Raw genomic sequence first — 11,120 nt, forward strand, 5'->3', positions numbered from 1 at the left:
AGATGACTGCTGCTGTAACAGACCATCTCTCACTACTCTGGGTAGGTCACTAAGAGCATGCTTTAGAGGTTGCAGAGAATTATTACCGGATTTTTTCCCAATAATATCAAAAAAACCCTTAAAGCTAAAAATCAAAATGGAACACACTTCTGTTTTTGATGCCTAGACAAAACAAGAACGTAGCATAATTTCATTTGAAGGATATTCTTAATGATGTCTAGCCTAGAGGAAAGTTTATAGTGGTCTTAGAAAGTTTATAGACTCTGATCAAAAGTCAGACCCTCTGTGTGTATGTGTACATATGTATATATGTGTGTGTGTTATTATTAGTTGAATGTGTGTGTCAATGTTTGTTTTGGAACAGTTTGCTGTCCAATGAGATGAAATGGATTAAAAATAACTGTTTATGTACTTTCTTAAGATTAAAGGAACTTTAATATATAAGAACAATGTTCCAGGCAATAGCTACGAGATATTTCTAATAAAAGGCATAATCATGTGTTCTATACCTGAAATGCCAGTTTTCTAGTAACCACTATATATATAAACATTGTAAAATGAGGTTATGAGTGGTTAACAATCATTAAATCGTATAATATATCAATAAATTTGATACCAAAAGTTTTAATTTAAAATAGGAAACAAACAAAAAAATAACCTTTGGATTTATGTGTTTGAAAAATGGACCCAAACTGGCTTAAGCAGAAAGGAAATTTTGGTTCTCATGCAACAGAACATCCAGAGGCAAGGCTGATTTTTGGCATGGCCAGAATCAGAGCTTCATGATATTAAGGCTAGAGTACTTTTATTCTTGGCCTTTGTCTGGAAGTCTCAGGCTCTGTATGGAAGAAGCAGTGGGTACCAAGAAGGTGGGGTGGAGGAAGGGGGCACAAGAGGAGCTGTCTACCCTCCGTGGGAAGATTATTCTATCTTTGCTATTGTTCAGAATTGCTGGCAAACTGTGATAATAAGAAACACTCTTTTAGTAGGTTTTAGTATTAATTTTAAGTCTCTACATACAATGCATACCCCACTGCCGGGATACAGGGTCCAACTACTGCCCTCATCATTCCCACATTATGTGGAAGGGAGATGAGGGATGGCAGCAATTCCATCCTCTATATTCTTTCAGGAAGAAAGACACCTGCTTCCCTCCCAGGCATCTCAGAAAACTCCCCACTGTCTTGATCCCACTGGCGTGGAACCTACACATCTTTGAACCAATGTCTGTGGGTGGGGAATGCTCCTCAGTGATCAGCTTAAGCCAATCAGGATATATGCTAACTCTATCCATACCATAGTAGTAAGAATAAGCAAGGGGTGCCTTCCCAAAGGATATTTAGTGCTGTCTTTTACCCAAAGAAAGATGGATGGATGCTGGACAGTTTAGTAAATTTTCCTTTGATTTCTTTACATACTTTATCCATGTGATGATTTGTTAGAAAGGTGGAAGTGTTGATTATTACATGTGGCTAGTGTTGCAAGGTGGAATTTTTGACCCTCCTTCATTTTAGCTCTCTTTCATACCATGACATACACTAGAGGATCACTCATTTGAACCGCACTTCTGTCAACAGAAACAGAGACAAAATAACCCAGTTGTCAGAACATGTGTCAATTATTACATAGATCTATGCTAACTCTATGAGTAACTTTGTTCATTTCAGACTTCGTAAAAATGCAGATTATCGCTTTCTAGTTTAGGTTGCCACTTACCCTTTTATCCTCATTCTTTCTTTCAGTACATTTTATCAGATTGTCCTGTGAAGATGCAGTGTTCATGACCTGGTCTGACCACTGTAGCAATTAAATCACAAAATCAGAAAGCTGATATGCATAGAATTTTAAGTGAGGTCCATGTTTGCATCTGTATTTTTTAATTTTTTTGATCTTCTGTTCCCTGTTTATTTGTCTTGACAGGTTGAATAGGCAACCATAAAACACAGTTGAATACATCCTTGAGAAGTAATGACATGACTGACATTAGCCTTTTGTATGTATACTGTCAAGGTATCCATTTTTTCTATATGGGTTTCTGCAGAAAAAAACAATGGAATTGTATAGTATTTACCATTTTACCACTTGGTTAATTCTAGCAAGACTGATTTGCTAGTTATGGACTGTATTACAAATTGACAAACTATTGTCAACGGATAAAATCTACCCCACTGATTATTTTTGTAAATCAGGTTTTATTGAAACATAGCCCCTTCATTTGCTCATTGTCTATGGCTGCTTGTCAATGGCTTGGAAAGTCTAAACTACCTACAGTCTGGCCTTTTACAGAAAAAGTTTTCCAACACCTTGGCTATACCAATGGCTTACATTTATTAAGCACTTGCCATTTGCCAGGCACTGAGGTAAAAGCCTTACTCCAATCATTCTAGAGATTAAAAAAAAAAAAATGAATTAGAGGGATAAATAAGTTAGTGCAGTGTCAGATAATCAGCATGCACAGAGAGATGACTGGAAACCAGATTTTTTTTTTTTTTTAAACAATTCACTGAGCTACGACTTCTTCACATTCTGAAAGTTTTCTAATTTCTACTAAGTGCAGGAATAAGATAACGAACTCAGGAAGTGTGGAGTAAGGTGAAGAGCTTTTGAATTGGGGAAACAGAAACTGAGGCTCTAGGCTGGGTCTTGCCATTCATTAGCTCTAAGGATAAAGAAATCACTTCAAATTTCCTGTCATCAGCTTTTCCCTCGATGAAAAGAGGCAGTACTCTGAGGTGACCACCGAGGCCTCTTTCAGTTCTAGATATCGAAGATGCTAAACTAACAAAAAGAAAAAGCACTCTCCTATTTCTACAGAATAAAGTAGATTTAATACAATCTAAACAAAATTAGCTTAGGGCACCTGGGTGGCTCAGTAGGTTAAGCATCTACCTTCAAGGTCATGATCCCAGGGACCTGGGATTGAGCCCCATGTCCGGCTCCCTGATCAGTGGGGGGAAGCCTGCTTCTCCCTCTCCCCACGGCTTGTGCTCACTCTCGCTATCTCTCTCTCAATCTGATAAGTAAATAAAATCTCTAAAAAAATTTAAAAAGTAAACAAACAAAATTAGCTCAAAAAAAGTCTATATGAAGGAAATAATTACATCCCCAGAAAGAATATTAACTAAAATTTAACAGGTTTGTTATGGATATTGATTGTTTTGTAAGTTGACATAAAAACAGATCTGAACAATTGATTTGGGGACAAAACTAAGGCCAATGTTAAAATCATATAGTGTAAATATTTAATAAAAATTGTTCTTTCCACCTGTAGTCCTCTACCCTTACTGGATTCTACATATGATCATAGATATTTGTTTACATTTTAAAATCATATAACATGAAAAATTCAGTTAGTTGCCTACAAGGTTAAATTAGAAAATGAAACTCCTTCTTAAAATAATGGCATGTAATTCCTGCAGACATCACTGAAAATGCAAACTCCTCCAGTTTAGCTCCCTAAGTTTCAGGGAAGTCTGTGCAACTATAGAAGAGCACATTTTTCATACAACGTAAACTGGTCTTTTCTTTTGAGGAGCATGAAGAAGTTTGCCCCCACAACACCCACATTTCCTCTTAAAGCTTCTCATACCCTATAGCTAACTGCAATAAATGTTGAGTAGAATTGTCATCACAGAGAGTAACCAACTAATGCCGAGGGCCCCGAATTAGAGGAGTTTGACATATGTATTTGTCTTAATTTATCAAAGGCTACGTATACAGATGAGAGAAACCACAGGGTTTTAAAGGAACATGAGTCTCTCTGTGGCATAAGAAAATCTATAAGTTAATCAGACTGGAATAAACATCCCTATGTCAGTGATATAAAGGGGAGATGTTAAATGACAACTTTAAAGACAGTGACAGTATTAGGGAACCAGCCCTCCTGCTGCCTGCACACCAAATTGGCACTCTGAAATTTACAGAGCTCCTTCAGTGGAGTGTGGTTAAGGTTCATACATGCAGAGAGATGACACATTTTATTTCTAAGACATAAACATTTGTGTGTATGTGTGTGCATACATCACACATGTGCCTTCTTGTGTAGATGAATGAGCCATCTATTTTTCATACATACAGGACTCAAGAGACACATGTTTTAGAAATCTAGAAAGGTAGGGGTGCTTGAGTGGCTCAGCTGGTTAAGCCTATTGATTTTGGCTCAGGCCATGATCTCAGGGAGGTGAGATTGAGCCCCTCATTGGGCTCTGCACTCAGTGGGGAGTCTGCTTGAGATTCTCTCCCTTTGCTGCATCCCCTGCTCACACTCTCCCTCTCTCTCTCAAATACATAAATACACCTTTTGAGATTTTATTTATTTATTGGAGAGAGAGCGCATGAGACCGAGAGAGAGAGAGAGAGAGAGAGAGCGAGCACGGGCAGAGGGAGAGGGAGAAACAGACTCCCCGCTAAGCAGGGAGCCCTATGCAGGCTCGATCCCAGGACCCCTGGATCACGACCTGAGCCAAAGGCAGATGCTTAACTGACTGAGTCACCCAGGCGCCCCAAATAAATAAATCTTTAATAAAATAAAATAAAAATCAGGAATCTAGAAAGGTAAAGCTGAAAAATGTCTGTGCAAGTTAGTCATTCTCCTCAACCCAGCTTAACTTTACCACACAGAAAGCATCATAGAAACTCCTAGCAAGAAAAGACTTGCTGGCCATATTGTTTGGTAAAAGCCGGCTCCTTATCTCTAATCAGCCTGTATAATTATTTAAAAAATTTTGATTTATTCAAATACTAACATTTTTTTTTAGTATAGTGGCAGTTGTACATGTTTGTGTGGCATGGGTGGTGTGTGTGCGTGTGTTTGTGTGTATATAGTTAAGGGACACACGGAATCACAGTGTAGTGGCTGAGATCTGAGCAACTTGTTCAGCACAGGTCAAATGACAGGACTGGAAATAAACGAAAATTCTGAAGTAATCAATGTGTTGTTCCCTGACTCAATGTTTGTGTGTGTGTATCAATTGTCTTAGTTGATACTATTTTATCAATCTACTATTAAGTCTCTTAATAGTAAGAATACTATCTTGCAAGTACTGTTCTTCAAAAGAAGTATTATTTTCTAAGACTTCTAATGAACATTTATTTTTAGAAAGGATTTTATTTGTTCAAACTTGTGAAACATTTATATAATAAATCATCAAAAGATGTAAAATTACATCATCTGGGTACATTTATGTTCATGAATATAATGTGACTTTTTTCACTTCACATAGTCTGTGCTGCTGTCAACCCCAACCTTTCAAAGTGACATTTTCATTTAGAATCTTATCATTCTATAATTATTACTTTTCAGAACTCCTAGGGAGTGAACAAAAGCTTCCTCTTTGTATTTCCATTGTTATGTTTCTTTGAAGAACAAATTAAATTTCAACTCCAGCCAAAATAAACTTCTAAATGGCAAAAATAAATCTAGAATTATGTGAAAAAGAAAATCTCGGCAAAGCTTGACTCTGGCTATCATAAGTTCAGGTGTATTTAAGATAATTTACTACCATGTTTTCTTTTCTTTGTGCAAGGCTGTGGCGCCATATACTCTCTTTGTAGTAGGGAAGGGAGGAAAGAGCTAAGGTCTGAAAAACATTACTACAGAATGAGCTGAGGAAACTAGTTAGTATATCATTCTATCCTGTCCTGAGAACAAAGACACAAAGCTGAATTTTCTTTCCCAGCCCAACTCCCATCTATCTCTTTTACGTATCCTTTCCCTCTTAACGTCAATGATATGAGGGTGCATAGGAGTCTATAGTCTGAATCTGTATGGTTAACTGCATTAGCTCAATGTACCAATAAAAAAATTAACAACCCCCTTGGTGTTTGGGGCCATTTACCTAATCTTCTCCCCCAGGTATCTTGACCCTATGGAAGCAAAACAGACAATTTCATTTGCCATACAGGGTTGATATGCCAAATGGACTTCAGTGCTTTAAATTTATTAAAGTCGTGATTTGACTTTCACACAAAGTGACTCAGTAAGCTCACTTGGCTCTGTCCCTGCAAGTTGCCATATTTGAGTGGTTTTTTTTTTCCCCCTCAGTTCACCATATTGCTAAAATAAATTGCCTTCTCTGTTTCTTTGTTTTGGCTTCCCCTGTGTTTTCCTTTGAGATATATATATCTGTTGTTGTTGCTGTTGTTCATTTCTTCTCTCCTCATTCTTGCTTCTGGATTCTTACCTTTCCTTCTGCTGAGTATAAATACACCTTAAGGCAGTACTACTGATCAGTTAAAGAAAGAAAGAAAAGCAGAGCTATTTAGGTAAAGAAGCTATATTGCATCTTTAAGAATAATGGAGACGCCGTGCATGAACACATATTTTCACATGTACTCAAAATACTCTGAACAGTCAGTTACTACATTGTGAGGGACTTTTTTGAAATAATACTTGGTAAATTTTCCCTATAAGGAGACTGGTGTTCCCTAATTTGGTAAGATTCCTCATTTCTCAGCTTTATCACGGTGTTTGACATAGTATGATTTTGGTTTTTAACTGGCTCGTTGTTTTACTAAACACTAACATTTGATTTGTTCTATAGTACTTATTGCTTTTTGAAGATTTTTTTTTCTTTGTTTTGGTTGTTTTTTTGCACTTTGTTTTACCCATTTGGTCCTGTTCTTGCTTTCCTTACTTTTTTTTTTTTCCCATAACTTTTTAGATCCTCAATTTTTAACATGTTAAATGGGCATGCACAAGCACACACAAAAATTTAATCTGAAGGATTAAGAAAAACATTGGTGCTATCCCAAAGCTGCTATGCTGATAAAATGTTCCAGCATTCCCTGTGTTAATATCGATAACTAAAAAAGGGTTGTGTTGACACTGGGTACCATAGCTAAGTTCTTCTGATACAAGAGTTATTTTAATGTTCAACATTCCAGGACATTTTGTAGTCAGTGGAAGAAAGAGCCCAGCATATGACTTCTAATCTGGAAAATAACAAAATAAAAATGATGCTTTAATTTTCATATGTTGACATATTTTTATCTTTATATCAAGCTTATTGACAGCTCTTTTCTCTATAGATAGAGAAATCTGGAACTAAAAGAGGGAAGTGAGCTGCTCAAGGGCATTTGGCTGGTAGCTTTTAAAACTTGATTGAAGTTTAAGAGTCTTGACATCAAGTCCTTGACTTTTCTTACCCTACTTTGTTGACTTTTGGGCTTTGGTGTCCTGAATTGCAATATAGTTTAGTGACTAAGCACCAAGTCTCTGAGGTCAGATAGGTTTGAATTAACATTTCATTTCCCCTACCACGTAGCTGTGTAACATTGTAACAACTAATGTCTCAGTTTTCAAGTGGGAAAAAACATAGTATATATTCTCTCTATATAAGATTAAGAGAGGGAGATTTAGTTTAAGAAATTGGCTTAATAATTGTGGGAGCTGGCCAGTTTAAACGGCAGACTCACTGCAAAGAGACTCAGGAAAGAGGTCAAGACATGGTCTTGAGCCCCAAATCCACAGGGTAGGCTAGCAAATTGGAAACCTAGGCAGGGTATCTATGGTACTGTCCTGAGGCAGAATTCTTTCTTATCTGAGAAATCTCGGTTTTGCTCTTAAGGCCTTCAACTGATTGGATAAGACTCACCACACATTGGGACACCTGGGTGGCTCAGTCCGTTAAACATCTGCCTTCAGCTCAGGTCATGATCCCAGAGTCCTGGGGTGGAGTCTGGCATCAGGCTCCCTGCTCAGTGTGGAGTCTGCTTCCCCCTCCCCTCCCCACACCTCTCCCCTGCTCATGTTCTCTTTATCTCACTTTCTCTCTCTCAAATAGATAAATAAAATCTTTGGGAAAAAGATAAAAAGAGTCACCCACATTATGGAGGGTAATTTCATTCACTTAAAGTCAATTGATCATAAATGTTAATCACATCTACAAAATACCTTCCCAGCAACATGTAAAGTAGTGTTTGATCCAATCACCATAGCCTGGCTAAGCTGACATAACTATCACATGTTTTGGTGTAGAATGCTAGTTAATGTGTGGGGAAATTGAAGCACTTTGGAGGGGCAGAGATGAGATGATTCTCTCTTTGCAAGTGGCGGGGGTGGTGGTCTTGATCCACTGTCCTTAGATTCTTGTTATAAATTGTCATGGCCAGACGCCCGGAGCCAGCGCGGTGAAGACCATGTTGCTTCCAAACATCCTGCTCACCAGTGCACCAGGGGTTGGAAAAACCATGCTAGGCAAAGAACTTGCATCAAGATCAGGACTGAAATACATTAATGTGGGTGATTTAGCTCGAGAAGTCTGATCAACAGATATCATGGAGTCTGGCAAGATGGCTTCTCCCAAGAGCATGCTGAAAGATGCACAGATGATGGCGCAAATCCTGAAGGATGTGGGGATTACAGAATATGAGCCAAGAGTTATAAATCAGATGTTGGAGTTTGCCTTCCGATATGTGACCACAATTCTAGATGATGCAAAATTTTATTGAAGCCATGTTAAGAAAGCCATTGTTGATGCAGATGATGTGCGATTGGCCGTCCAGTGTCGTGCTGATCGGTCTTTTACCTCTCCTCCCCCAAGAGATTTTTTATTAGATATTGCAAGATAAAGAAATCAAACTCCTTTGCCATTAATCAAGCCATATTCAGGCCCCAGGTTGCCACCTGATAGATACTGCCTGACTGATCCAAACTATAGACTTAAGTCTTTACAAAAAAAGGCATCTACTTCTGCGGGAAGAATAACAGTTCCACGGTTAAGTGTTGGTTCAGTTACTAGCAGACCAAGTACTCCCACACTTGGCACACCAACCCCACAAACCATATCTGTGTCAACTAAAGTAGGGACTCCAGTGTCCCTCACAGGGCAAAGGTTTACAGTGCAGATGCCCACTTCATAGTCCCCATCAATTCCTGCAACATCCGCAGTTCAGAATGTTCTGATTAATCCATCATTAATTGGGTCTAAAAACATTCTTATTACCACTAACATGGTGTCATCACAAAATACTGCCAGTGAATCATCAAATGCATTGAAAAGAAAATGAGAAGATGATGATGATGACGATGATGATGATGATGATGACTATGATAATTTGTAATCTAGCCTTGATGCTTGTAACATGTATACTTGGTCTTGAAACCATTGTACTGAGATTAAACATGCATGCTGGGTATTTTCATAAATAAATAAATAAATAAATAAATAAATAAATAAATAAATAAATAAATAAATTGTCATGGCCATTAAGACCTCTGCTTTTCAGATGCTCTGCTCTGCCACTTACAACCTTGTGGACTTTGGCAAGTTGCTAATTCCCATGTGGCTCCTCGGGTTCCTTATCAAAGAGGATGCTAGTGATAATTTCCTTATGATGGGAGGCTGTTTGCTAGGAGTAAATAAAGTGATACATTAAATCTCATAGGACAATGCCTAGCATATACTAGTATTTGGTAAAACTTAGCTGTTTTTTTTTTTTTAATTTCACCTAATCTTTGATTTCATGTGATTGGCTTATTACTAGGATAAAAGATAATTTTGCAAAAGTGGGACATATTTGAGAATGAAAGACGGGTTTGTGAATGTTTACTCTGGTAAAGCAAACATAGACCAGAGTGTCCAGGGGAAATCAGACCATATGGTGAACCGAGCTATACTGAAATTTGCTGTGGATTTCCTTTCACAGTTGAAAGTGCTTAATACATTAAGTTTCTTAACTGTCTGAAGTTTTTTTGTTTTGTTTTTGTTTTTGTTTTTGTTTTTTCTTCACAACTAGTTGGTCATCACATATAGTTTGATTCTGGCAGCTAGGATGGACACAGTTGCCTTAGGCAGACTCTGTTCATTCCTTGTGGGTAGGTAGTTTTAGATAAGATTTAATTTTTCCTGAGGGTCCCTGCGGCTGGAATTTAGCTAGCTTTATGGCATCAAATTCAATGTCTTGCTGCTATTATTCAATATGTAGGTATACCCACACGAAGGCTGGTTTGCCAGCCAAGTTCAAATCACTGAAGAAATGGTACTTATAGTTACCTTTACTTTTCTATGAGCAAGACGATTTCCACCTCAGGAATTCCATGTTTCTATAACAAAACTATGGCATGCTTAAACCATGTAACATATGGATTAGGGATAGCATAGGGGAAGTAAAACCCACTTTATAAATGCCAAATAATATATTTTATTTAATTGCTCATATATTGCATGCCCTTTGCTTTGGTTGCACTCTCCCTCCCCCCCACTTCAATTTTAAGGAAGTAATACATTTTCTCACCTTTGCCTTTTCTGCCATGATAGGCTATCACTGATAGCATCTGTAGTCTCAAATCCACAAGGTATAAATGGTTTGCTGGTCAGGGTTCAATCAGAAGAGCAGATACAGAATAAAGAATTAGTAAAATTATTACACTTTACACAATTCTCGTTGAGCAAATCTATATAAGCCTGCCATACCTGCATCTGGTGATAAGCCTAATGTCATCAAGGACTGTAGCTGGGAAGGGCAGAAAGATGTAAAGGAGTGGAGACCAAAGAACGACAGGAGCCTGTGAGGGCAAACTGGAACCACTGCTGTCCCTCACTGCCTCCAGCATCAATGATGCAGGTGATTTGCAGGGAAATGTGGCACCCCTTGTGCAATGTGCAGAGCTCAGGGCTCTGTGTAGTTGAAGGAAGATGTCCTTTAGGTCTGATTACACCCCCAAGATGAATGAGAATATCAACAATTACATAAGTAAGTGAGTGACAAGACCCACTCTAGGGTGACTTAGACCATAAAAGTGTCTGCTTCTTCACTACTGCCTTGCAAATCTCACACAAATTTCTCTGGTGGCCCACTCTGACCCAGGAACCTATGGGAAAAGGAATTCTGGGAAATGTAGTTCTAGCTAAGCTAACACAGGCTAAAGATACCACAAACAGTTTCAAGAAGCTTCTGACGGCAAAATGTAATTTGAGAAGTGCTTAGCTAGTCACGTTTCCAAAACTGTTCTTGTTCCCCAGTCTTAGGAAGCCCTCTGCTCCAATGGAATCTTTTGTGGCTACTCTTGGTGACCTGCACATTGTTTGAGAACTATATTCTGGCAAAATTGAATGATATGAGGACAAGACCACCACCCAATTTCAAGACCTCACCCTCCTTTCCTTTAGTAGTACTAT

General features: G+C 38.2%; 1 pseudogene; it reads left to right on the plus strand.

The window, feature by feature from the left end:
* The first annotated feature begins 8,117 nt into the window (after positions 1-8,117).
* On the plus strand, positions 8,118-9,138 carry LOC123838522 (transcription initiation factor TFIID subunit 9-like; annotated as a pseudogene).
* The last annotated feature ends 1,982 nt before the right edge of the window (positions 9,139-11,120 follow it).

This window comes from Mirounga angustirostris, unplaced genomic scaffold (genome assembly GCF_029215605.1).
Source record: "Mirounga angustirostris isolate CCGP_5_RB_7025 unplaced genomic scaffold, mMirAng1.0.hap1 SCAF_3, whole genome shotgun sequence".
Classification (NCBI taxonomy): Eukaryota; Metazoa; Chordata; class Mammalia; order Carnivora; family Phocidae; genus Mirounga; species Mirounga angustirostris.